General features: G+C 50.5%; 1 long non-coding RNA gene across 1 annotated transcript in view; it reads right to left on the reverse strand.

The window, feature by feature from the left end:
* Positions 1-25,638, reverse strand: part of LOC132826366 (uncharacterized) — an 89,021-nt gene that overhangs the window by 21,063 nt on the left and 42,320 nt on the right. Inside the window, exons 2-4 of the long non-coding RNA XR_009645872.1 lie at positions 19,226-19,277; positions 7,007-7,071; positions 3,441-3,530 (exon numbers count right to left, since the gene is read on the reverse strand). This is a non-coding gene — a long non-coding RNA (uncharacterized LOC132826366). The remainder of the gene's footprint in view (positions 1-3,440; positions 3,531-7,006; positions 7,072-19,225; positions 19,278-25,638) is intronic.

Below are 25,638 nucleotides of genomic sequence, written 5' to 3' on the forward strand. Positions count from 1 at the left end.
GAGTGTGGGTGGGGGTGAGGGAGGGGATGGTACACACTGTTGTTACTGAGTGTGGGTGGGGGGAGGGAGGGGATGGTACACACTGCTGTTACTGAGTGTGGGTGGGGGGAGGGAGGGGATGGTACACACTGCTGTTACTGAGTGTGGGTGGGGGAGGGAGGGGATGGTACACACTGCTGTTACTGAGTGTCGGTGGGGGAGGTAGGGGACGGTACACACTGCTGTTACTGAGTGTGGGTGGGGGAGGGAGGGGATGGTACACACTGCTGTTACTGAGTGTCGGTGGGGGGAGCGAGGGGATGGTACACATTGCTGTTACTGAGTGTCGGTGGGGGGAGGGAGGGGATGGTACACACTGCTGTTACTGAGTGTCGGGTGGAGGGAGGGGATGGTACACACTGCTGTTACTGAGTGTCGGGTGGAGGGAGGGGATGGTACACACTGCTGTTACTGAGTGTCGGTGGGGGGAGCGAGGGGATGGTACACACTGCTGTTACTGAGTGTCGGTGGGGGGAGGGAGGGGACGGTACACACTGCTGTTACTGAGTGTGGGTGGGGGAGGGAGGGGATGGTACACACTGCTGTTACTGAGTGTCGGGTGGAGGGAGGGGATGGTACACACTGCTGTTACTGAGTGTCGGTGGGGGAGGGAGGGGATGGTACACACTGCTGTTACTGAGTGTGGGTGGGGGGGTGGAGGGGATGGTACACACTGCTGTTACTGAGCGTCAGTGGGGGGGTGGAGGGGATGGTACACACTGCTGTTACTGAGCGTCGGTGGGGGAGGGAGGGGATGGTACACACTGCTGTTACTGAGCGTCGGTAGGGGGAGGGAAGGGATGGTACACACTGCTGTTACTGAGTGTCGGTGGGGGGAGGGAGGGTATGGTACACACTGCTGTTACTGAGTGTCATCGGGGGACGGAGGGGATGGTACACACTGCTGTTACTGAGTGTCTGTGGGGGGAGGGAGCGGATGGTACACACTGCTGTTACTGAGCGTCGGTGGGGGGAGGGAGCGGATGGTACACACTGCTGTTACTGAGTGTGGGTGGGGGAGGGAGCGGATGGTACACACTGCTGTTACTGAGCGTCGGTGGGGGGAGGGAGCGGATGGTACACACTGCTGTTACTGAGGGGGGGTGGGGGGAGGGAGCGGATGGTACACACTGCTGTTACTGAGGGGGGGTGGGGGGAGGGAGGGGATGGTACACACTGCTGTTCCTGAGTGTCGGTGGGGGGAGGGAGGGGATGGTACACACTGCTGTTACTGAGTGTTGGTGGGGGGAGGGAGCGGATGGTACACACTGCTGTTACTGAGGGGGTGTGGGGGGAGGGAGGGGACGGTACACACTGCTGTTACTGAGGGGGTGTGGGGGGAGGGAGGGGATGGTACACACTGCTGTTACTGAGCGTCGGTGGGGGAGGGAGGGGATGGTACACACTGCTGTTACTGAGTGTCGGGTGGAGGGAGGGGATGGTACACACTGCTGTTACTGAGTGTCAGTGGGGGGAGGGAGGGGATGGTACACACTGCTGTTACTGAGTGTCGGGTGGAGGGAGGGGATGGTACACACTGCTGTTACTGAGTGTCGGTGGGGGAGGGAGGGGATGGTACACACTGCTGTTACTGAGTGTCGGTGGGGGAGGGAGGGGATGGTACACACTGCTGTTACTGAGTGTCGGTGGGGGAGGGAGGGGATGGTACACACTGCTGTTCCTGAGTGTGGGTGGGGGGGTGGAGGGGATGGTACACACTGCTGTTACTGAGCGTCAGTGGGGGGGTGGAGGGGATGGTACACACTGCTGTTACTGAGGGTCAGTGGGGGGGTGGAGGGGATGGTTCACACTGCTGTTACTGAGTGTCGGTGGGGGAGGGAGGGGACGGTACACACTGCTGTTACTGAGTGTGGGTGGGGGAGGGAGGGAATGGTACACACTGCTGTTACTGAGTGTCGGTGGGGGGAGGGAGGGGATGGTACACACTGCTGTTACTGAGTGTCTGTGGGGGTGGGAGGGGATGGTACACACTGCTGTTACTGAGCGTCGGTGGGGGGAGGGAGCGGATGGTACACACTGCTGTTACTGAGGGGGGGTGGGGGGAGGGAGGGGATGGTACACACTGCTGTTACTGAGCGTCGGTGTGGGGGAGGGAGGGGATGGTACACACTGCTGTTACTGAGGGGGGTGGGGGGAGGGAGGGGATGGTACACACTGCTGTTACTGAGCGTCGGTGGGGGAGGGAGGGGATGGTACACACTGCTGTTACTGAGCGTCGGTGGGGGGAGGGAGGGGATGGTACACACTGCTGTTACTGAGCGTCGGTGTGTGTGTGTGTGTGTGTGTGTGTGTGTACATATCTTCCCCTGTGTGTATCTCCCCGTGCGCGTGCGCGTGCGTAACTTCCCGTTTATGTGTGTGTGTGTGTGCGCGTAACACCCTGTGTGTGTGTGTGTGTGCGCATGCGTAAGTCCCCGTGTGTGTCTGCGTGCGTGTCTTGCTGTGCGTGTGTGTGCGTATCTCCCCGTGTGTGTGTGTGTGTGTGTGTGTGTGTGTGCGTATCTCCCCATGTGTGTGTGTGTGCGCGCGCGTGCGTATCCCCCGCTGTGTGTCTCCCCCTGTGTGTGTGTGTGTGTGCGTGTGAGTGTGTGTGTGCGTGTCTCTCTCTCCCTGTGTGTGTGTGTGTGTGTCTCTCTCCCCGTGTGTGTGTGTGTGTGTGTGTGTATCTCCCTGTGTGTGTGTGCGTATCTCCCCGCGCGTGTGTCTCCCCCTGTGTGTGTGTGTGTGTGTGTGCGTGTCTCTCTCTCCCTGTGTGTGTGTGTGTGTGTGTCTCCCTGTGTGTGTGTGTCTCTCTCTCCCCGTGTGTGTGTGTGTCTCTCTCTCCCCGTGTGTGTGTGTGTGTGTGTGCGTATCTCCCCGTGTGTGTGTGTGCGTGTGTCTCTCTCCCTGTGTGTGTGCGCGCGTGTGTCTCCCCATGTGTGTGTGTGTGTGTGTGTGTGTGTGTGTATCTCCCTGTGTGTGTGCATGTCTCTCTCTCTCCCCGTGTGTGCGTGTGCGTGTGTCTCCCCGTGTGTGTGTGAGTGTGTGTGTGTGCGCGCGCGTGTCTCTCTCTCCCTGTGTGTGTGTGTGCGTGCGTATCTCCCCGTGTGTATGCGTGTGTGCATGTCTCTCTCTCCCCGTGTGTGTGTGTGTGTGTGTGTGTGTGTATCTCCCCGTGTGTGTGTATCTCCCCGTGTGTGTATCTCCCCGTGTGTGTATCTCCCCGTGTGTATGCGTGTCTCTCTCTCCCCGTGTGTGTGTGCCTCTCTCTCTCCCCGTGTGTGTAGTCACTGTGTGGATTTCTACCTCTGTCCACAGGGGTACAGGGGTCAGTGGGTGTCTGGGTTGTTTGCAGTTTCCTTTACAGAGATTGATTGTGTGAGCCGGGGGCTGCTGCTTACCTCTCGTACATCTCGATGGTTGTTTTGAAGTAGCAATGCTGGGAGTAGCGCTGAACCGAGCAGCGGCCATGTTTGTTCCACTGTGCGCTCCTGTGGAGAGAGCAATGGGACACCATGGGACAGGCAGAGTCATGGATCCTCCCTTCCTGAACAGCAGCAGCCCATCGACTGGAGACATACCCACAGGCCCTGGCAGGTGAGTCTCAGGGGGCAGTTACGGATATTGCCGTGGGGCTAGAACCCCAGCTAGGGTGAAACTCCTGGGGCTCCTTGTGTAACAGCACCACGTGTGTGTCATTCCAGCCTGTGGCAGGAACAGCAGGAGACCACTCTGCCCATCCAGCCAACTGCCGCCGTGACATTAACCGACTCAACCTGTCCACCCCTCTCACCCACTCCAACCTCTCACCCTCAGAACGTGCAGCCCTCCACTCCCTCCACTCCAATCCCTACCTCACCATCAAACCCGCAGACAAGGGAGGCGCGGTGGTAGTTTGGCGCACTGACCTGTATACCGCTGAAGCCAAACGCCAGCTCGCGGACGCCTCCTCTTATCGCCCCCTTGACCACGACCCCACCTCCCACCACCAAACCATCATCTCCCAGACCATCCAGGACCTCATCACCTCAGGGGATCTCCCATCCACCGCCTCCAACCTCATAGTCCCACAACCCCGCACCGCCCGTTTCTACCTCCTGCCCAAAATCCACAAACCTGCCTGCCCCGGCCGACCCATTGTCTCAGCCTGCTCCTGCCCCACCGAACTCATCTCCCAATACCTCGACACGGTCCTGTCCCCTTTAGTCCAAGAACTCCCCACCTACGTTCGGGACACCACCCACGCCCTCCACCTCCTCCAGGATTTTCGCTTCCCCGGTCCCCAACGCCTTATCTTCACGATGGACATCCAGTCCCTGTACACCTCCATCCCCCATCACGAAGGACTCAAAGCCCTCCGCTTCTTCCTTTCCCGCCGCACCAACCAGTACCCTTCCACTGACACCCTCCTTCGACTGACTGAACTGGTCCTCACCCTGAATAACTTCTCTTTTCAATCCTCCCACTTCCTCCAAACTAAAGGAGTTGCCATGGGCACCCGCATGGGCCCCAGCTATGCCTGTCTCTTCGTAGGATATGTGGAACAGTCCATCTTCCGCAACTACACTGGCACCACCCCCCACCTTTTCCTCCGCTACATCGATGACTGTATCGGCGCTGCCTCGTGCTCCCATGAGGAGGTTGAACAGTTCATCAACTTTACTAACACCTTCCATCCCGACCTCAAATTCACCTGGACTGTCTCAGACTCCTCCCTCCCCTTCCTAGACCTTTCCATCTCTATCTCGGGCGACCGACTCAACACAGACATCTAGTATAAACCGACTGACTCCCACAGCTACCTGGACTACACCTCCTCCCACCCTGCCCCCTGTAAAAACGCCATCCCATATTCCCAATTCCTTCGTCTCCGCCGCGTCTGCTCCCAGGAGGACCAGTTCCAACACCGCACAGCCCAGATGGCCTCCTTCTTCAAGGACCGCAGATTCCCCCCAGACGTGATCGACGATGCCCTCCACCGCATCTCCTCCACTTCCCGCTCCTCCACCCTTGAGCCCCGCTCCTCCAACCGCCACCGAGACAGAACCCCACTGGTTCTCACCTACCACCCCACCAACCTCCGCATACAACGTATCATCCGCCGCCATTTCCGCCACCTCCAAACGGACCCCACCACCAAGGATATATTTCCCTCCCCTCCCCTATCAGCGTTCCGCAAGGACCACTCCCTTCGTGACTCCCTCATCAGATCCACACCCCCCACCAACCCAACCTCCAACCCCGGCACCTTCCCCTGCAACCGCAGGAAATGTAAAACTTGCGCCCACACCTCCACACTCACTTCCCTCCAAGGCCCCAAGGGATCCTACCATATCCGCCACAAGTTCACCTGTACCTCCACACACATCATCTATTGCATCCGCTGCACCCGATGTGGCCTCCTCTATATTGGTGAGACAGGCCGCTTACTTGCGGAACGCTTCAGAGAACACCTCCGGGCCGCCCGAACCAACCAACCCAATCACCCCGTGGCTCAACACTTTAACTCTCCCTCCCACTCCACTGAGGACATGCAGGTCCTTGGACTCCTCCACCGCCAGAACACAACTACACGACGGCTGGAGGAGGAGCGCCTCATCTTCCGCCTGGGAACCCTCCAACCACAAGGTATGAATTCAGATTTCTCCAGCTTCCTCATTTCCCCTCCCCCCACCTTGTCTCAGTCGGTTCCCTCAACTCAGCACCGCCCTCCTAACCTGCAATCTTCTTCCTGACCTCTCCGCCCCCACCCCACTCCGGCCTATCACCCTCACCTTGACCTCCTTCCACCTATCCCACCTCCATCGCCCCTCCCCCAAGTCCCTCCTCCCTACCTTTTATCTTAGCCTGCTTGGCTCTCTCTCTTATTCCTGATGAAGGGCTTATGCTCGAAACGTCGAATTCCCTATTCCTGAGATGCTGCCTGGCCTGCTGTGCTTTGACCAGCAACACATTTGCAGCTGTGATCTCCAGCATCTGCAGACCTCATTTTTTGCTCACCATTCATTACAATCAGCCACCACTCAGCCCCCTGTTCCCATTCCCCCCCCACCGCCCCCCACAATCCGCACTAAGTACTACATCTAACTGTTTGGTATCAACACTTTCCTGGAGCAGAGACTCCCACAGAGTGAGGGGTCACCTGATGAGGGGCAGAGGTAGGATGAGTGCAGATAGTCTTTCTCTGAGGGATGGGGAATTCAAAACTAGAGAGCACAGCTTTAAGGTGAAGGGGAAAGATTTAAGAAGGACCCTGAGGGGTAATCTCTTCACACAGAGAGTGATGTGGATATGGAATGGGCTGACAGAGAGGCAGGTACAAGAGCAACATTTCACCATTTGGTCAGGTATGGGCAGGGTATAGAGGGGGATGGACCAAGTGTGGACAATTGGAACGAGCTGTCTGGGCAGCATGGACTGGTTTGGGCCGAAGGGCCTGTTTCCGTGCTATATTACTCTAGGACTCTCCTACTTTCTTTAATAACTCCAGTGACAGCGCCGTTCTCAGCTCTGCTCCCACCACAACAGGAGTTTGTTTCGGACATTGGAGAGGAGACAGAGACAAGGCTGACTGAGGCCTCAGTGACCACAGAGAGGTTTCACTCTGCACGTGGTGAAAGGCTGCTGGGGGGTGAGAAGGAAGGAGTTATGCTGCAAAGGAGACCCAGCCTCCCCACTCTCTGGGTGAAGATGTTTCTCCTCAGCTCAGTTCGAACTGGACTAGTCAGTACCCGCAGAGAGTGAGCCCTGGTTCAAGACTCCCCTGATCATTCTTCCTGTGCCTAGTCCTGTTCGGATGGCATTGCCCCCTCCCTCAGCATTCAGAAAACTTCGGGGTAGGAAGAGGGGATTAATATTGGACAAGCCAGTGACAGCCATGTCCAAGAGACAAACTGAAACACCTTGAGGATGTTAGCTGGATTAATATTGACCAGGCTACACGATTACAGCAAGCTTAGATACATACCACAATATCTCATTCCTGCACGTCCGAAGATTCGGCCAAATAGCATTCAGCTTGGACTGTAAATCCTGCAGGGAATTAATTTGACAAAAGCTGTCAGGTAAACGTTGATAAAAAGGAGTGTCACAAAGTGGTTTTCAATTGATTCTCCAAAGTGAGGGATACAGAGAAGGAAATGAGGTCAGGGGTCAGCAAAGGGCAGAGAGCAAGTGACCCAAACATAGGCAGGGGGTCAAGGTAACACACATTATCAGGGAGGGAGTTACAGACTGCAAACTGACTGAGGGGCTCAACGCGGTTTATATACACAATAATAGATACCCCGGGAGGGAGTTACAGACTGGAATCTAATCGAGGGGTTCGGGGTGGTTTGTATACAGAATAACAGATACCCCGGGAGGGAGTTACAGACTGGAATCTAATCGAGGGGTTCGGGGTGGGTTATATACAGAATAACAGATACCCGGGAGAGAGTTACAGACTGGAATCTAATCGAGGGGTTCAGGGTGGTTTATATACAGAATAACAGATACCCGGGAGAGAGTTACAGACTGGAATCTAATCGAGGGGTTCGGGGTGGTTTGTATACAGAATAACAGATACCCGGGAGAGAGTTACAGACTGGAATCTAATCAAGGGGTTCGGGATGGTTTATATACAGAATAACAGATACCCCGGGAGAGAGTTACAGACTGGAATCTAATCGAGGGGTTCGGGGTGGTTTGTATACAGAATAACAGATACCCGGGAGAGAGTTACAGACTGGAATCTAATCGAGGGGTTCGGGGTGGGTTATATACAGAATAACAGATACCCAGGAGGGGGTTACAGACTGGAATCTAATCGAGGGGTTCGGGGTGGTTTATATACAGAATAACAGATACCCCGGGAGAGAGTTACAGACTGGAATCTAATCGAGGGGTTCGGGGTGGTTTGTATACAGAATAACAGATACCCGGGAGAGAGTTACAGACTGGAATCTAATCGAGGGGTTCGGGGTGGGTTATATACAGAATAACAGATACCCAGGAGGGGGTTACAGACTGGAATCTAATCGAGGAGTTTGGGGTGGGTTTATATACAGAATAACAGATACTCGGGAGGGGGTTACAGACTGGAATCTAATCGAGGGGTTCAGGGTGGTTTATATACAGAATAACAGATACCCCGGGAGGGTGTTACAGACTGGAATCTAATCGAGGGGTTCGGGGTGGGTTATATACAGAATAACAGATACCCGGGAGAGAGTTACAGACTGGAATCTAATCGAGGGGTTCGGGGTGGGTTATATACAGAATAACAGATACCCAGGAGGGGGTGACAGACTGGAATCTAATCGAGGGGTTCGGGGTGGGTTATATACAGAATAACAGATACCCCGGGAGAGAGTTACAGACTGGAATCTAATCGAGGGGTTCGGGGTGGTTTGTATACAGAATAACAGATACCCGGGAGAGAGTTACAGACTGGAATCTAATCGAGGGGTTCAGGGTGGTTTATATACAGAATAACAGATACCCGGGAGAGAGTTACAGACTGGAATCTAATCGAGGGGTTCGGGGTGGTTTGTATACAGAATAACAGATACCCGGGAGAGAGTTACAGACTGGAATCTAATCAAGGGGTTCGGGATGGTTTATATACAGAATAACAGATACCCCGGGAGAGAGTTACAGACTGGAATCTAATCGAGGGGTTCGGGGTGGTTTGTATACAGAATAACAGATACCCGGGAGAGAGTTACAGACTGGAATCTAATCGAGGGGTTCGGGGTGGGTTATATACAGAATAACAGATACCCAGGAGGGGGTTACAGACTGGAATCTAATCGAGGGGTTCGGGGTGGGTTATATACAGAATAACAGATACCCAGGAGGGGGTTACAGACTGGAATCTAATCGAGGAGTTTGGGGTGGGTTTATATACAGAATAACAGATACTCGGGAGGGGGTTACAGACTGGAATCTAATCGAGGGGTTCAGGGTGGTTTATATACAGAATAACAGATACCCCGGGAGGGTGTTACAGACTGGAATCTAATCGAGGGGTTCGGGGTGGGTTATATACAGAATAACAGATACCCGGGAGAGAGTTACAGACTGGAATCTAATCGAGGGGTTCGGGGTGGGTTATATACAGAATAACAGATACCCAGGAGGGGGTTACAGACTGGAATCTAATCGAGGGGTTCGGGGTGGGTTATATACAGAATAACAGATACCCCGGGAGAGAGTTACAGACTGGAATCTAATCGAGGGGTTCGGGGTGGTTTGTATACAGAATAACAGATACCCGGGAGAGAGTTACAGACTGGAATCTAATCGAGGGGTTCAGGGTGGTTTATATACAGAATAACAGATACCCGGGAGAGAGTTACAGACTGGAATCTAATCGAGGGGTTCGGGGTGGTTTGTATACAGAATAACAGATACCCGGGAGAGAGTTACAGACTGGAATCTAATCAAGGGGTTCGGGATGGTTTATATACAGAATAACAGATACCCCGGGAGAGAGTTACAGACTGGAATCTAATCGAGGGGTTCGGGGTGGTTTGTATACAGAATAACAGATACCCGGGAGAGAGTTACAGACTGGAATCTAATCGAGGGGTTCGGGGTGGGTTATATACAGAATAACAGATACCCAGGAGGGGGTTACAGACTGGAATCTAATCGAGGGGTTCGGGGTGGTTTATATACAGAATAACAGATACCCCGGGAGAGAGTTACAGACTGGAATCTAATCGAGGGGTTCGGGGTGGTTTGTATACAGAATAACAGATACCCGGGAGAGAGTTACAGACTGGAATCTAATCGAGGGGTTCGGGGTGGGTTATATACAGAATAACAGATACCCAGGAGGGGGTTACAGACTGGAATCTAATCGAGGAGTTTGGGGTGGGTTTATATACAGAATAACAGATACTCGGGAGGGAGTTACAGACTGGAATCTAATCGAGGGGTTCAGGGTGGTTTATATACAGAATAACAGATACCCCGGGAGGGTGTTACAGACTGGAATCTAATCGAGGGGTTCAGGGTGGGTTATATACAGAATAACAGATACCCGGGAGAGAGTTACAGACTGGAATCTAATCGAGGGGTTCGGGGTGGGTTATATACAGAATAACAGATACCTAGGAGGGGGTTACAGACTGGAATCTAATCGAGGGGTTCGGGGTGGGTTATATACAGAATAACAGATACCCAGGAGGGGGTTACAGACTGGAATCTAATCGAGGGGTTCGGGGTGGTTTATATACAGAATAACAGATACCCCGGGAGAGAGTTACAGACTGGAATCTAATCGAGGGGTTCGGGGTGGTTTATATACAGAATAACAGATACCCGGGAGGGAGTTACAGACTGGAATCTAATCGAGGGGTTCGGGGTGGGGTTTATATACAGAATAACAGATACTCGGGAAGGGGTTACAGACTGGAATCTAATCGAGGGGTTCAGGGTGGTTTATGTACAGAATAACAGATACTCGGGAGGGGGTTACAGACTGGAATCTAATCGAGGGGTTCAGGGTGGGTTATATACAGAATAACAGATACGCTGGGAGGGTGTTACAGACTGGAATCTAATCGAGGGGTTCGGGGTGGGTTATATACAGAATAACAGATACCCGGGAGAGAGTTACAGACTGGAATCTAATCGAGGGGTTCGGGGTGGGTTATATACAGAATAACAGATACCCAGGAGGGGGTTACAGACTGGAATCTAATCGAGGGGTTCGGGGTGGGTTATATACAGAATAACAGATACCCCGGGAGAGAGTTACAGACTGGAATCTAATCGAGGGGTTCGGGGTGGTTTGTATACAGAATAACAGATACCCGGGAGAGAGTTACAGACTGGAATCTAATCGAGGGGTTCAGGGTGGTTTATATACAGAATAACAGATACCCGGGAGAGAGTTACAGACTGGAATCTAATCGAGGGGTTCGGGGTGGTTTGTATACAGAATAACAGATACCCGGGAGAGAGTTACAGACTGGAATCTAATCAAGGGGTTCGGGATGGTTTATATACAGAATAACAGATACCCCGGGAGAGAGTTACAGACTGGAATCTAATCGAGGGGTTCGGGGTGGTTTGTATACAGAATAACAGATACCCGGGAGAGAGTTACAGACTGGAATCTAATCGAGGGGTTCGGGGTGGGTTATATACAGAATAACAGATACCCAGGAGGGGGTTACAGACTGGAATCTAATCGAGGGGTTCGGGGTGGTTTATATACAGAATAACAGATACCCCGGGAGAGAGTTACAGACTGGAATCTAATCGAGGGGTTCGGGGTGGTTTGTATACAGAATAACAGATACCGGGAGAGAGTTACAGACTGGAATCTAATCGAGGGGTTCGGGGTGGGTTATATACAGAATAACAGATACCCAGGAGGGGGTTACAGACTGGAATCTAATCGAGGAGTTTGGGGTGGGTTTATATACAGAATAACAGATACTCGGGAGGGAGTTACAGACTGGAATCTAATCGAGGGGTTCAGGGTGGTTTATATACAGAATAACAGATACCCCGGGAGGGTGTTACAGACTGGAATCTAATCGAGGGGTTCAGGGTGGGTTATATACAGAATAACAGATACCCGGGAGAGAGTTACAGACTGGAATCTAATCGAGGGGTTCGGGGTGGGTTATATACAGAATAACAGATACCTAGGAGGGGGTTACAGACTGGAATCTAATCGAGGGGTTCGGGGTGGGTTATATACAGAATAACAGATACCCAGGAGGGGGTTACAGACTGGAATCTAATCGAGGGGTTCGGGGTGGTTTATATACAGAATAACAGATACCCCGGGAGAGAGTTACAGACTGGAATCTAATCGAGGGGTTCGGGGTGGTTTATATACAGAATAACAGATACCCGGGAGGGAGTTACAGACTGGAATCTAATCGAGGGGTTCGGGGTGGGGTTTATATACAGAATAACAGATACTCGGGAAGGGGTTACAGACTGGAATCTAATCGAGGGGTTCAGGGTGGTTTATGTACAGAATAACAGATACTCGGGAGGGGGTTACAGACTGGAATCTAATCGAGGGGTTCAGGGTGGGTTATATACAGAATAACAGATACGCTGGGAGGGTGTTACAGACTGGAATCTAATCGAGGGGTTCGGGGTGGGTTATATACAGAATAACAGATACCCGGGAGAGAGTTACAGACTGGAATCTAATCGAGGGGTTCGGGGTGGGTTATATACAGAATAACAGATACCCAGGAGGGGGTTACAGACTGGAATCTAATCGAGGAGTTTGGGGTGGGTTTATATACAGAATAACAGATACCCGGGAGGGAGTTACAGACTGGAATCTAATCGAGGGGTTCGGGGTGGGGTTTATATACAGAATAACAGATACCTGGGAGGGAGTTACAGACTGGAATCTAATCGAGGGGTTCGGGGTGGGGTTTATATACAGAATAACAGATACCCCGGGAGGGAGTTACAGACTGGAATCTTATTAAGGGATTTTTATTCAGCAAGCAGTGGGAGGGGGGGAGTGAGGAGCTGAGTGGGAGGGGGGGAGTGAGGAGCTGAGTGGGTGGGGGGAGTGAGGAGCTGAGTGGGGGGGGAGTGAGGAGCTGAGTGGGAGGGGGGGAGTGAGGAGCTGAGTGGGAGGGGGAGAGTGAGGAGCTGAGTGGGAGGGGGGGAGTGAGGAGCTGAGTGGGAGGGGGGGAGTGAGGAGCTGAGTGGGAGGGGGAGAGTGAGGAGCTGAGTGGGAGGGGGAGAGTGAGGAGCTGAGTGGGAGGGGAGGAGTGAGGAGCTGAGTGGGGGGGGGGGGAGTGAGGAGCTGAGTGGGAGGGGGGAGTGAGGAGCTGAGTGGGAGGGGGAGGGTGAGGAGCTGAGTGGGAGGGGGAGAGTGAGGAGCTGAGTGGGGGGTGGGGGGGAGTGAGGAGCTGAGTGGGGGGGGGAGTGAGGAGCTGAGTGGGAGGGGGGGAGTGAGGAGCTGAGTGTAGTACCTCTCACCTGTCCTCGTCCAACCAAAAAAAAATGACATTGTGGTGTGTTGATAAGTTAAGATTTTTGTATCTCTTTTATCGTGTGATTGTTAAAAATTGTTTTTCCTCTCTCTCCAAGATCTATTTGATCTTAGACTTGGACGAAATTAATCTTTGGATGAAAGCTGGCAGGAGATGTCTGAGACGCGTCCCTGGCTTCCTCTCGTGCAGCGGGAGTGTCCCGTTGGTGTTCCTGGTAAACCGCATGTTGGCTGTGGAGCTGCAGATGGACTCAGTGTGGAGCATCCGCGATGCTGGGGTGGTCATGGATGGCACCTTTAGTGAATTGGTCACACCGCAGGTTAGGATTGTGAAGGGCGAAAGGGGATGGGTGAAAGAGTAGGAAGGCAGCGCAAGTGTCCCCTGTGGTCATCTCCCTAAACAGGAATACCATTCTGGATTAGAGTGGTGCTGGAAGAGCACAGCAGGTCAGGCAGCATCCGAGGAGCAGGAACATCGATGTTTCAGGCAAAAGCCCTTCATCAGGAAAGATCAGGAAAGTTTTTAACCTTTACCATTTTGGATACTGTTGTTGGAGATGGCTCACCAGGGGAAGGCAGCAGCAGCCCGGTCCATGGCACTGCGAGGGCTCTGCTGTACAGAAGGGCAGGATAACAGAGAGGAGGGGCTCCAGTCAGAGGGGATTCTATTGTAAGGGGAGTAGATAGGCGGTTCTGTGGTCAAAATGGGACTCCCGGGTGGTATGCTGCCTCCCAGGTGCAGGGGTCAGCGATGTCACTGATCGGCTGCAGAATATTGTGAAGGGGGAGAGTGAAGAGCCAGCTGTGGTGGTCCATATCGGCACCAACCATCTCAGTAAAGAACAGGGTAAGGTCCTACAAGCTGAATTTAGGGAGTTAGGAGCCAAGTTAAAAAGCAGGACCTCCGAGGTAGTAATCTGAGGATTGCTACCAGTGCTCGTGTTAGTCAGGAATAGGAATGGCAGAATAATCAGGATGAATGCGTGGCCTGAGATGGTGCAGGTGGGAGGGGTTCAGATTGGGACTGGGGGAGTGGGGACTCTGACAAATTAGACATTCTTCACCCAGGGCCAAAGTGGAACCAATGTCCTGGGGGGGGGGGTGCTTTTGCTGAAGTTGTTGGGGAGGGTTTAAACTCATGTGGCAGGGGGATGGGAACCAAATGAGGAGTGGGCAGTAAGGAGGGAGTAACGGAAGCCTGTAAGGAACTAGATAATGAAGTCAGAGTGAGTCAGGGGAAGAGGAGGCAGGGAGCAGATGGTGAGAGCAAAGGGCCTGGTGGTCTGAGGTACATTTGTTTTAATACAAGAGGTATAGTGGGTAAGGCAGATGAAGTTAGGGCTTGGATTAGTATCTGGGAGTTTCCGTGGGGGATTGCGATTATTGCTATTACTGAGACTTGGTTGAGGGAAGGGCATGATTGGCAACTAAATATCCCAGGATATGGATGCTTCAGGCGGGATAGAGAGGGAGGTAAAAGGGGTGGAGGAGTTGCATTACTGGTCAGAGAGGATATCACAGCCGTGCTGAAGGAGGGCACGATGGAGAACTTGAGCAGTGAGGCATTATGGGCAAGGCTCAGAAATAGGAAGGGTACGGTAACAATACTGGGACAGTACTACAGACCGCCCAACAGCGAGCGGGAGATAGAGGTACAAATATGTAACAGATTATGGAAAGATGTAGGAGCAAGAGGGCAGTGGTGATGGGAGATTTTAATGTTCTCAATATCGACTGGGATTCACTTAGTGTTAGAGATGGAGCAGAATTTGTAAGGAGCGTCCAGGAGGGTTTTCTCGAGCAGTATGTAAATAGTCCAACTCGGGAAGGGGCCATACTGGAGCTGGTGTTGGGGAATGAGCCCGGCCAGGTGGGTGAAGTTTCAGTGGGGGATTACTTTGGGAATAGTGATCACAATTCCATAAGTTTTAGAATACTCATGGGCAAAGTCGAGAGTGGACTGAAAGGAAGAGCGCTAATCTGGGAGAAGGCAGACTATACCAACATTGGGCAGGAGCTGGGGAATGTGGATTGGGAGCAGCTGTTCGAAGGGAAATCCACATTCGATATGTGGGAGGCTTTGAAAGAGAGGTTGATTAGAGTTCAGGAGAGAATGTTCTTGTGAAACTGAGGGATAGGATCGATTCCCATCTGGAAGAAAATGATCTTATCAGTAATGGACAGCATAGTTTTATGCGGGGAGGGTCAAGGGATTTATATACAGTATAACAGATACCCAGGAATCGAATTCTTTGAGGAGATGGCAAAGTTGATAGATGAAGGAAAGGCTGTAGATGTCATATACATGGACTTCAGTAAGGCATTTGATAAGGTTCCCTGTGGTAGGCTGATAGAGAAAGTGGAGTCACATGGGGTCCAGGGTGTACTCGCTTGATGGATAGGGAACTGGTTGGGCAGCAGGAGACAGAGAGTGGTAGTGGAAGGGAGTTTCTCAAAATGGAGACCTGTGCTCAGTGGTTTAGATTAGATTAGATTACTTACAGTGTGGAAACAGGCCCTTCGGCCTAACAAGTCCACGCCGACCCGCCGAAGCGTAACCCACCCATACCCCTACATTTACCCCTTACCTAACACTACGGGCAATTTAGCATGGCCAATTCACCTGACCCGCACATCTTTGGACTGTGGGAGGAAACCGGAGCACCCGGAGGAAACCCACGCAGACACGGGGAGAACGTGCAAACTCCACACAGTCAGTCGCCTGAGTCTGGAATTGAACCCGGGTCTCTGGCGCTGTGAGGCAGCAGTGCTAACCACTGTGCCACCGTGCCGCCCACAGGGATCCGTGCTGGGACCACTGTTGTTTGTGATGTACAACAATGATCTGGAGGAAGGTATAGGTGGTCTGATTAGCAAGTTGCAAATGACACACTTATTGTTGGAGCAGCAGATAGTGAAGGGGACTGTTCGAGACTACAAGAGGTAAAAACAATGACTGCAGATGCTGGAAACCAGATTCTGGATCAGTGGTGCTGGAAGAGCACAGCAGTTCAGGCAGCATCCAAAATACAGTGGAATATAGACAGACCGGAGAGGTGGGTGGAGAAAGGGCAGATGGAGTTCAATCGGGAAAATGTGAGATGATGCATTTTGGAAGATCCAATTCAAGAGCAAACTATATGGTAAATGGAAAGGTCCTGGGGAAAAGCTGATGTCCAGAGAGATCTGGGGGTTCAGGTCCATTGTTCCCTGAAGGTGGCAACACAGGTCAGTAAAGTGGTCAAGAAGGCATATGGCATGCTTTCCTTCATTGGACAGGGGTATTGGGTACAAGAGCTGGCAGGTCATGTCACAGTTGTTTCAGACTTTGGTTCAGCCACATTTAGAATACTGTGTACAGTTCTGGTCGCCACATTACCAAAAGGATGTGGGTGCTTTGGAGAAGGTGCAAAGGAGGTTCACCAGGATGGTACCTGGTATGGAGGGCGCTAGCTATGAAGAGAGGGTGAGTAGGTTAGGATTATTTTCATTAGAAAGACTGAGGTTGAGGGGGGACCTGATTGAGGTCTGCAAAATCATGAAGGGTATAGACAGGGGGGATAGCAAGAAGCTTTCTCTCAGAGTGGGGGGGCTCAGTTACTAGGGGTCATGAACTTAAGGTGAGAAGAGAAAAGTTTAGGGGAGATAGCTGCGGAAAATTCTTCACACAGAGGGTGATGGGGGCCTGGACTGCGTTGCCCGGGTAGGTGGTAGAGGTAGGCATATTAGTGTGATTTAAGATGTATCCAGACAGATACACGAATGCGCAGGGAGCAGAGGGATACACACCCTGAGAAAATAGGTGACAGGTTTAGATAGAGGATCTGGGTCGGTGCGGGCCTGGAGGGCCGAAGGGCCTGTTGCTGTGCTGTAATGTTCTTTGTCCTTTGTTCAGCTGGTTTATATAAACAATAACAGATTCTCAGGAATGGTGAGAATCTAATGGTGAGGTTCAGGGTAGTTTATATGTAGAATAACAGATACCTGGGAATCTAATCCAGGGGTTCAGGGTGGTTTATATAAGAATAACAGATACCCAGGAGTGAGTTACCAACTGGAATATAGTTAAGGGGTCAAGGGGTTTATATACTATAACAGATTCCCGGGAATGAGTTACTGACTGGAATATAGTCAAGGGGTTTATATACAGTATAACAGATACCTGGGAATGAGTTAGAGACTGGAATATAGTCAAGGGGTTCATATATAGTATAACAGAGACCTGGGGTGAATTACACACTGGAATCTAATTGAGGGCTTTGAGTTAGTTTATATATAGAATAACAGATACCCAGGAGTGAGTAACAGGCTGGAATCAAATCGAAGGGTTTTATGTGGTTCAGACATAGTAAATAGATTCCCAATAGTGAGTTACCAACTGGATCTAATCAAGAGTTTGGGGTGGTTTATCTGAGAATATAGGTGTGAGCTGCAGACCGTACCTTAAGCAAGGCTTTCGTGGTGGTTTATATGTCAACTGATAGACACCTGGCAGTGAGTCACAGACTGGAATCTCATCAAGGTAACTATAGAGCTGTGAGGCTGATGTCGGTGGTGGGTAAGTTGCTGGAGGGTATTCTGAGGGACAGAGTTTACATGCGTTTGGAAAGGCAAAGTCTAATTCGGGATAGTCAACATGGCTTGGTGGGAAATCATGCCTCACAAATTTGATTGAGTTTTTTGAAGAAATAACAAAGAAGATTGATGAGGGCAGAGCAGTAGACGTTGTGTATCTGACCTTCAGCAAGGCGTTCAACAAGATCCTGCATGGTAGGCCCGTTAGTCACGCGGAATACAGGGAGAACTAGCCATTTGGATAAAGAACTGGCTCAAAGGTAGAAGACAGAGGGTGATGGTGGAGGGTTGTTTTTCAGACTGGAGGCCTGTGACCAGTGGAGTGCCACAAGGATCAGTGCTGGGCCCTCTACACTTCATCATTTATAGAAATGATTGAGATGGGAATATGGAAGGTACTGACAGTAAGTTTGCAGAAGACATCCAAATCAGAGGACAGTGAAGAAGGTTAACTCAGAGTACAACAGGACCTCAATGGTTTAATTTATATAAATGTAAGGTGTTGCTTTTGGTTAGACAAATCAGGGCAGGACTGACACAGTAAACTGTAGGGCCCGGGAGAATGTGGCAAAACGAAGGCACCTCGGTGCAGGTCCATAGTTCCTTGAAAGTGGAGTCATAGGTAGGCGGAGGAGTGAATACCTTCATTGGTCAGAACATCGAGTATAGGAGTTTGGATGTCATGTTAACACCTGATGAAGGAGCGTCGCTCCGAAAGCTAGTGCTTCCAAATAAACCTGTTGGACTATATAACCTGGTGTTGTGTGATTTTTAACTTTGTACACCCCAGTCCAACACCGGCATCTCCAAATCATGACAGCTGGACAGGACATTGGTTAGGCCACTTTTGGGAAATTGTGTTCAATTCTGGTCTCCCTGCTACAGGGAAGATGTTGAGAAACTTGGAAGGGTTCAGAAAAGCTTTACAAGGATGTTGCCAGGGTTGGAGGATCTGAGCTACAGGGAGAGGCTGAACAGGCTGGGGCTGTTTTCCCTGGAGCGTCGGAGACTGAGGGGTGACCTTATAGAGGTTTGTAAAATCACAAGGGGTGAGGATAGAATAAATATATAAGGTCTTTTCCCTGGGGTTGGGGAGTCCAGAACTAGAGGGCACAGATTCAAGTTGAAAGGGGAAAGATTTAAAAAGACCCAAGGGACAATTTTATCATGTAGAGGGTGGTACGTGTATGGAATGAGCTGCCAGAGGATGTGGTGGAGGCTGGTACAACATTGAAAAGGCATATGAATAGGAAGGGTTTACATGGACATGGGCCAGGTGCTGGTAAATGGGACTAGATTAATTTAGGATATCTGGTCGGCATGGATGGGTTGGACCGAAGGTTCTGTTTCCGTGCTGTACATCTCTATGATTCTATTAGTTCATGAGGGGTTTGGGGTGGTTTGCATAGAGAATAACAGATACCCAGGAGGGAGTTACAGACAAAGGAGGCAAATGATAGTGGTTCTGAAGTCTTGGTTACAAAGTCCCTGAAGTCACTTTGCTGTTTCTTATTTGGCATTGGTGGTGAGTGATTGATTTCACTCAATATGTCTTTCTTGTTAATAAACAGCCTCAGGATGAGGAGGCCCTCACAGTCTGTCCCACTATCTACTCGTTTTCACTTCATTACTCACCGCGATATTCTTTGATTCATAATTTGATCCGTCACAAGTGGACTCTTCTGGCCTGGAAAATGTAAAGATGGAAAGGGACGGTCTCAGTGCCACCTCTCAATCAACTCAGGTTCACCCCAACCTGCCTTCCTCAACTTATCGACTCAGAAAGCAGTCCCAGCAATCAAGGAGGCCATTCAGCCTGTTGTGTCTGTGCCAGCTCTCTGAATGAACATTTCACTTTTCACATACCCTTTCCCTCTGTCACCCTGCTCATTCCGCCCCCCCCCTCACCACTTCGCTTAGCCATCGGCCTCCCTCTGAAAAGCCTGGAGTGTTCTGCCTGCCCCATATTAGAACATAGAACATAGAAAGATATAGCGCAGTACAGGCCCTTCGGCCCTCGATGTTGCGCCGACCAAAGCCTACCTAACCTACACTAGCCCAATAACCTCCATATGCTTATCCAAAATGACGCTTATCCAAAACGCTTAAATGACCATAAAGAGGGAGAGTTCACCACTGCTACTGGCAGGGCATTCCATGAACTCACGACTCGCTGAGTAAAGAATCTACCCCTAACATCTGTCCTATACCTACCACCCCTTAATTTAAAGCTGTGTCCCCTAGTAACAGCTGACTCCATTAACAGAAAAAGGTTCTCAGTGTCTACCCTATCTAAACCCCAACACCGCACAGCCCAGATGGCCTCCTTCTTCAAGGACCGCAGATTCCCCCCAGACGTGATCGACGATGCCCTCCACCGCATCTCCTCCACTTCCCGCTCCTCCGCCCTTGAGCCCCGCTCCTCCAACCGCCACCAAGACAGAACCCCACTGGTTCTCACCTACCACCCCACCAACCTGCGCATACAACGTATCATCCGCCGCCATTTCCGCCACCTCCAAACGGACCCCACCACCAAGGATATATTTCCCTCCCCTCCCCTAACAGCGTTCCGCAAGGACCACTCCCTTCGTGACTCCCTCGTCAGATCCACACCCCCCACCAACCCAACCTCCACCCCCGGCACCTTCCCCTGCAACCGCAGGAAATGTAAAACTTGCGCCCACACCTCCACACTCACTTCCCTCCAAGGCCCCAAGGGATCCTTCCATATCCGCCACAAGTTCACCTGTACCTCCACACACATCATCTATTGCATCCGCTGCACCCGATGTGGCCTCCTCTATATTGGTGAGACAGGCCGCTTACTTGCGGAACGCTTCAGAGAACACCTCCGGGCCGCCCGAACCAACCAACCCAATCACCCCGTGGCTCAACACTTTAACTCCCCCTCCCACTCCACCGAGGACATGCAGGTCCTTGGACTCCTCCACCGCAGAACACAACTACACGACGGCTGGAGGAGGAGCGCCTCATCTTCCGCCTGGGAACCCTCCAACCACAAGGTATGAATTCAGATTTCTCCAGCTTCCTCATTTCCCCTCCCCCCACCTTGTCTCAGTCGGTTCCCTCAACTCAGCACCGCCCTCCTAACCTGCAATCCTCTTCCTGACCTCTCCGCCCCCACCCCACTCCGGCCTATCACCCTCACCTTGACCTCCTTCCACCTATCCCACCTCCATCGCCCCTCCCCCTAGTCCCTCCTCCCTACCTTTTATCTTAGCCTGCTTGGCTCTCTCTCTCTTATTCCTGATGAAGGGCTTATGCTCGAAACGTCGAATTCTCTATTCCTGAGATGCTGCCTGGCCTGCTGTGCTTTGACCAGCAACACATTTGCAGCTGTGATCTCCAGCATCTGCAGACCTCATTTTTTACTCTATCAAATCTCCCCTAAACCTTCTTTTCTCCAATGAGAACAGCCCCAAGTGCCTCAGCCTTTCCTCATACGATATTCTCAGACAGTACGTTCTGAACACCGCATCTTCAAAGTCAATGATCGCACCCTTCACCCCTCCAGGTCTGCACCAACCTGTTTACACCAATCCCACTTTCCCACACTCAGCCCACCGCCCAGAATCCTATGACACATCAATTGGTCACTAAGTAGTTTTTTTAAAGGTTGTGAGGTTTCCTCCTCAACCCCCCCACCCCCTCGCAGCAGTGCATTTTACATCTCCCCTACCCTCTGGGTGAAACAAAAATTTCCTCAAATCCCCTCTAAACCTTCTGCCTTTCACTTTCAAACTGTGCCCCCTCATTATTGGCCCTTGAACAACCGTCAACAGCTGCTTTCTATCCCATCCCCACCCCCCCTCACCCGTCCAAGCCCCTCATAATCTTATCCCCCTCGATCAGGGTCCCCCCTCAGCCTTCTCTGCTCTAAAGAAACCACCCTGAGCTTCTCCAGCCTGTCTCCATCACTAACCTGCTCCATCCCAGGCAGTATCCTGGTGAATCCCCTCTGTACTCCCTCCCAGTACAATCACATCCTCCCTATAGTGTGGGCACCAGGAACTGCACACAGTCCTCCAGCTGTGGCCTCCCTAAACTCCTGGACAGCTCCACCAGAGCCTCCCTGCTCTGATCATCCAAGCCCCGACTGATAAAGACAAGTGTCCCCCACGGCCGCCTTAACCACCCTATTAACCTGTCCCACCACCTCCAGGGGCCTGTGGACACACACCCCAAGATCCCTCTGTCCCTCGGAGCTTCCTGCTGTCCTGTCATTCACTGAGTACTCCCTTGTCTTGTTCCTTCTTCCAAAGTGCACCCCCTCCCATTTCTCAGGGTTGAATTCCATCTGCCTCTGATCTGCCTGTCTGACCAATCCGTTTCTACCCTCCTGGAATCGAACACCTTCCTCCTCACTGCCAACCACCCGGCCAATCTTTGTCTCATCCACAAACTTACTTCCCATCCCTCCCACATTCCCATCTCCGTTGTTGATGAAGATCACAAACAATGAGGGCCCCAGCAGTGATCCCTGTGGGACCCCACTGCAGCCCGGGCTCCAGTCACACCAACAATGAGGGGCCCCAGCAGAGTCAATCTAAACATCAGGTCATAGACAGAGAACACAGGGGGCCAACACCTTCAACATATTGTCTAGCTATCACCATTATTAACAGCTAACCCGAGAATGCAACTTTAAAAAGAAGGGTTGTGTGATTTACACATGAAAGAAGTGAAACTATCACTGTATTCTAACAGATGAAAGGCTTCACAGACAATCAGGGTTTCAATGTATAATTTCAGTTACATCACACTGCAAATATTTGCTATAAATTCTGTGTTACGATCGAGCCCTCCGCTATCACCTGATGAAGGAGCGTCGCTCCGAAAGCTAGTGTGCTTCCAATTAACCCTGTTGGACTATAACCTGGTGTTGTGTGATTTTTAACTTTGCCTTATTACAGTAACTGACTCAGTAACTAATCCTGCAACATCGCCTCCTCTGTGACACCCTCCCAATCCTGCCTGAAGATTCTTGCACCCACAATCCTGAGGTCACCAGTCCTCCTCCACCCTCAAACATGTCTGTGCATCTTCAGCATTAGACACCACAGAAAGAGGCTGTTCGGCCCGTTGTATTTGTACTGTCCCATGTGCCTGCTCTCCTTGCAGTCTTTCAGCCGTCTTGTTGGAATTGTCGTCTGGAATCGGACACCCTCTGCCCGGGAATGAAGGAATTGTATCTCCAGGTTTTTCTGATTCATCAAACCTTTTGGAATCTGATCCATGACTTTCCTAAGGACTCTCCCCCCGGGTCCCAGCACCTGGAGTTGGTCCCAGTATTGGACCGACCAGGACAGTGTGTGTATGTGTGTATGTATTTTCACTGTAATGTTAAAGCTGATTGGGCCACACACACACTCTCTGCAGCCTCCCCACCCCCCCCCCCCCCGCCAGCACTGCTTGCAGTTTGGAATGTGAGCATTGACGGTGTGTATTTTGCAAGTTGAATATAAAAGATGTTGTTACCAATAGCCGTGGATTGTCCAATGCTTCATCTTACACGCCTCGCACGTCCAGTTATGCTCCTGCAAGAAGAAGCAGGCATTGGTGATTGAAGCAAACCTCATCAAACATTTAACCCGAGTCAGTACTAACCACTCGGGCCATCCAATTGTGCCCTACTCCCTGCTCCCTGCTCCTCTCGCTACACACACTTACATCCCATTAATACCCGTTCACATTCCTTCCTTCTCTTCGTTCATGGGATCTGCGTGCCTAATTACCCAGAGGGCAGGTAAGAGTCAGCCACATTGCTGTGGGTCTGGAGTTACATGTAGGCCAGACCAGGTAAGGATGGCAGATTTCCCTCCCTATAATGACATTACAATTGACAATGGTTTTGAGGTCACCATTAGATCCAACGCTACGTTCAGATTTACAAACTGAATTGAACATGTGACTGAAGGCAATGGCCTTGGGCTCAGGAACACGAGATCATGACTCAAACTATCATACATGACAGAGTGGCCTTTCAACCCATTGAGCCAGTACTGTAATCCTCCACTAGTCCCACTTTCCCGCACTTGGCCCATAACCTCAAATGTCCTGACATTATAAGTGCTCATCCAAGTAGTTTTTAGTGATTGTGATGTTTCCCGATACATACCCTCCCAGGCAGTGCAGTCCAGACACTAACTCCCCATGGGTGAGAAAAAGCTTCCTCAAATCTCCTCGAAATTCTTCCTTTTCATCTTAAAACTTTGTTATTGTCCCTGTGACTAAGGAAGGACAGCTGCTTTATATCCCACCTTCCACCCCACCCCCCCCCCATAATCTTATCCCCCTCGATCAGGTTCCCCCCTCAGCCTTCTCTGCTCTAAAGACACCACCCTGAGCTTCTCCAGCCTGTCTCCATCACTAACCTGCTCCATCCCAGGCAGTATCCTGGTGAATCCCCTCTGTATAATTCCTGCACAAGCCCTGTACAATTTCTGCACAAGCCCAGTATAATTTCTGTATAATCCCTGTATAAACCCTGTATAAATCCTGTATAATTCCCGTATAAACCGTGTATAATTCCTGTACAAACCCTGTATAATTTCTGTACATGCCCTGTATAATTCCTGTATAATTCCTGTATAATTCCTGCACAAACCCTGTATAATCCCTGTATAATCCCTGTATAATCCCTGTATAATCCCAGTATAATTCCTGTATAATTCCTGTATAATTCCTGTACATGCCCTGTAAAATCCCTGTATAATTCCTGTATAATCCCTGTATATATAATCCCTGTATAATTCCTGTACATGCCCTGTAAAATCCCTGTATAATTCCTGTATAATCCCTGTATAATTCCTGTATAATCCCTGTACATGCCCTGTAAAATCCCTGTATAATTCCTGTATAATTCCTGTACATGCCCAGTAAAATCCCTGTATAATCCCAGTATAATTCCTGTATAATCCCTGTATAATCCCTGTATAATCCCCTGTATAATTCCTGTATAATCCCTGTATATTCCCTGTATAATCCGTGTATAATTCCTGTATAATCCCTGTATAATTCCTGTATAATCCCTGTATAATTCCTGTACATGCCCTGTATATATAATCCCTGTATAATTCCTGTATAATTCCTGTACATGCCCTGTAAAATCCCTGTATAATTCCTGTATAATCCCTGTATAATTCCTGTATAATTCCTGTACATGCCCTGTAAAATCCCTGTATAATTCCTGTATAATCCCTGTATAATTCCTGTATAATTCCTGTACATGCCCAGTAAAATCCCTGTATAATTCCTGTATAATCCCTGTATAATCCCAGTATAATTCCTGTATAATCCCTGTATAATCCCCTGTATAATTCCTGTATAATCCCTGTATAATCCCAGTATAATTCCTGTATAATCCCTGTATAATCCCGGTATAATCCCTGTATAATCCCTGGATAATCCCTGTATAATCCCGGTATAATCCCTGGATAATCCCTGTATAATCCCTGTATAATCCCTGTATAATTCCTGTATAATCCCTGTATAATTCCTGTATAATCCCGGTATAATCCCTGTATAATCCCTGGATAATCCCTGTATAATTCCTGTATAATCCCTGTATAATCCCTGTACAATTCCTGTATAATTCCTGTATAATCCCTGTATAATTCCTGTATAATTCCTGTATAATCCCTGTACAATCCCTGTATAATTCCTGTATAATCCCTGTATAATCCCTGTATTACTCCAATACAGACCATTTGCTTTTCTAATTTGTATTTGTATCTACGTATCACCCAATTGAACCCAACCCCAACCCCACGGAAACAGTCAGATGACCATCAGTCACAGCCCGCCCCAGCTGATGATGATGACCCTCTGTCCCTGCATCAATCATATTTTTAATGTAATGTGTTAAATTTACTTTTGTTTCATTGACAAATATAATTAATACCTTCATTCCAGTTCTGCTATACTCTGTGTGAGGCTTTTGGGTGATGTTTGAGCGATCGTGAGTAATGTTTTTGTTGATTTACCCCACCCCCATTTTCCCACAGACACCGTTATTTCTACTC

Source organism: Hemiscyllium ocellatum, chromosome 2 (assembly GCF_020745735.1).
Source record: "Hemiscyllium ocellatum isolate sHemOce1 chromosome 2, sHemOce1.pat.X.cur, whole genome shotgun sequence".
Classification (NCBI taxonomy): domain Eukaryota; kingdom Metazoa; phylum Chordata; class Chondrichthyes; order Orectolobiformes; family Hemiscylliidae; genus Hemiscyllium; species Hemiscyllium ocellatum.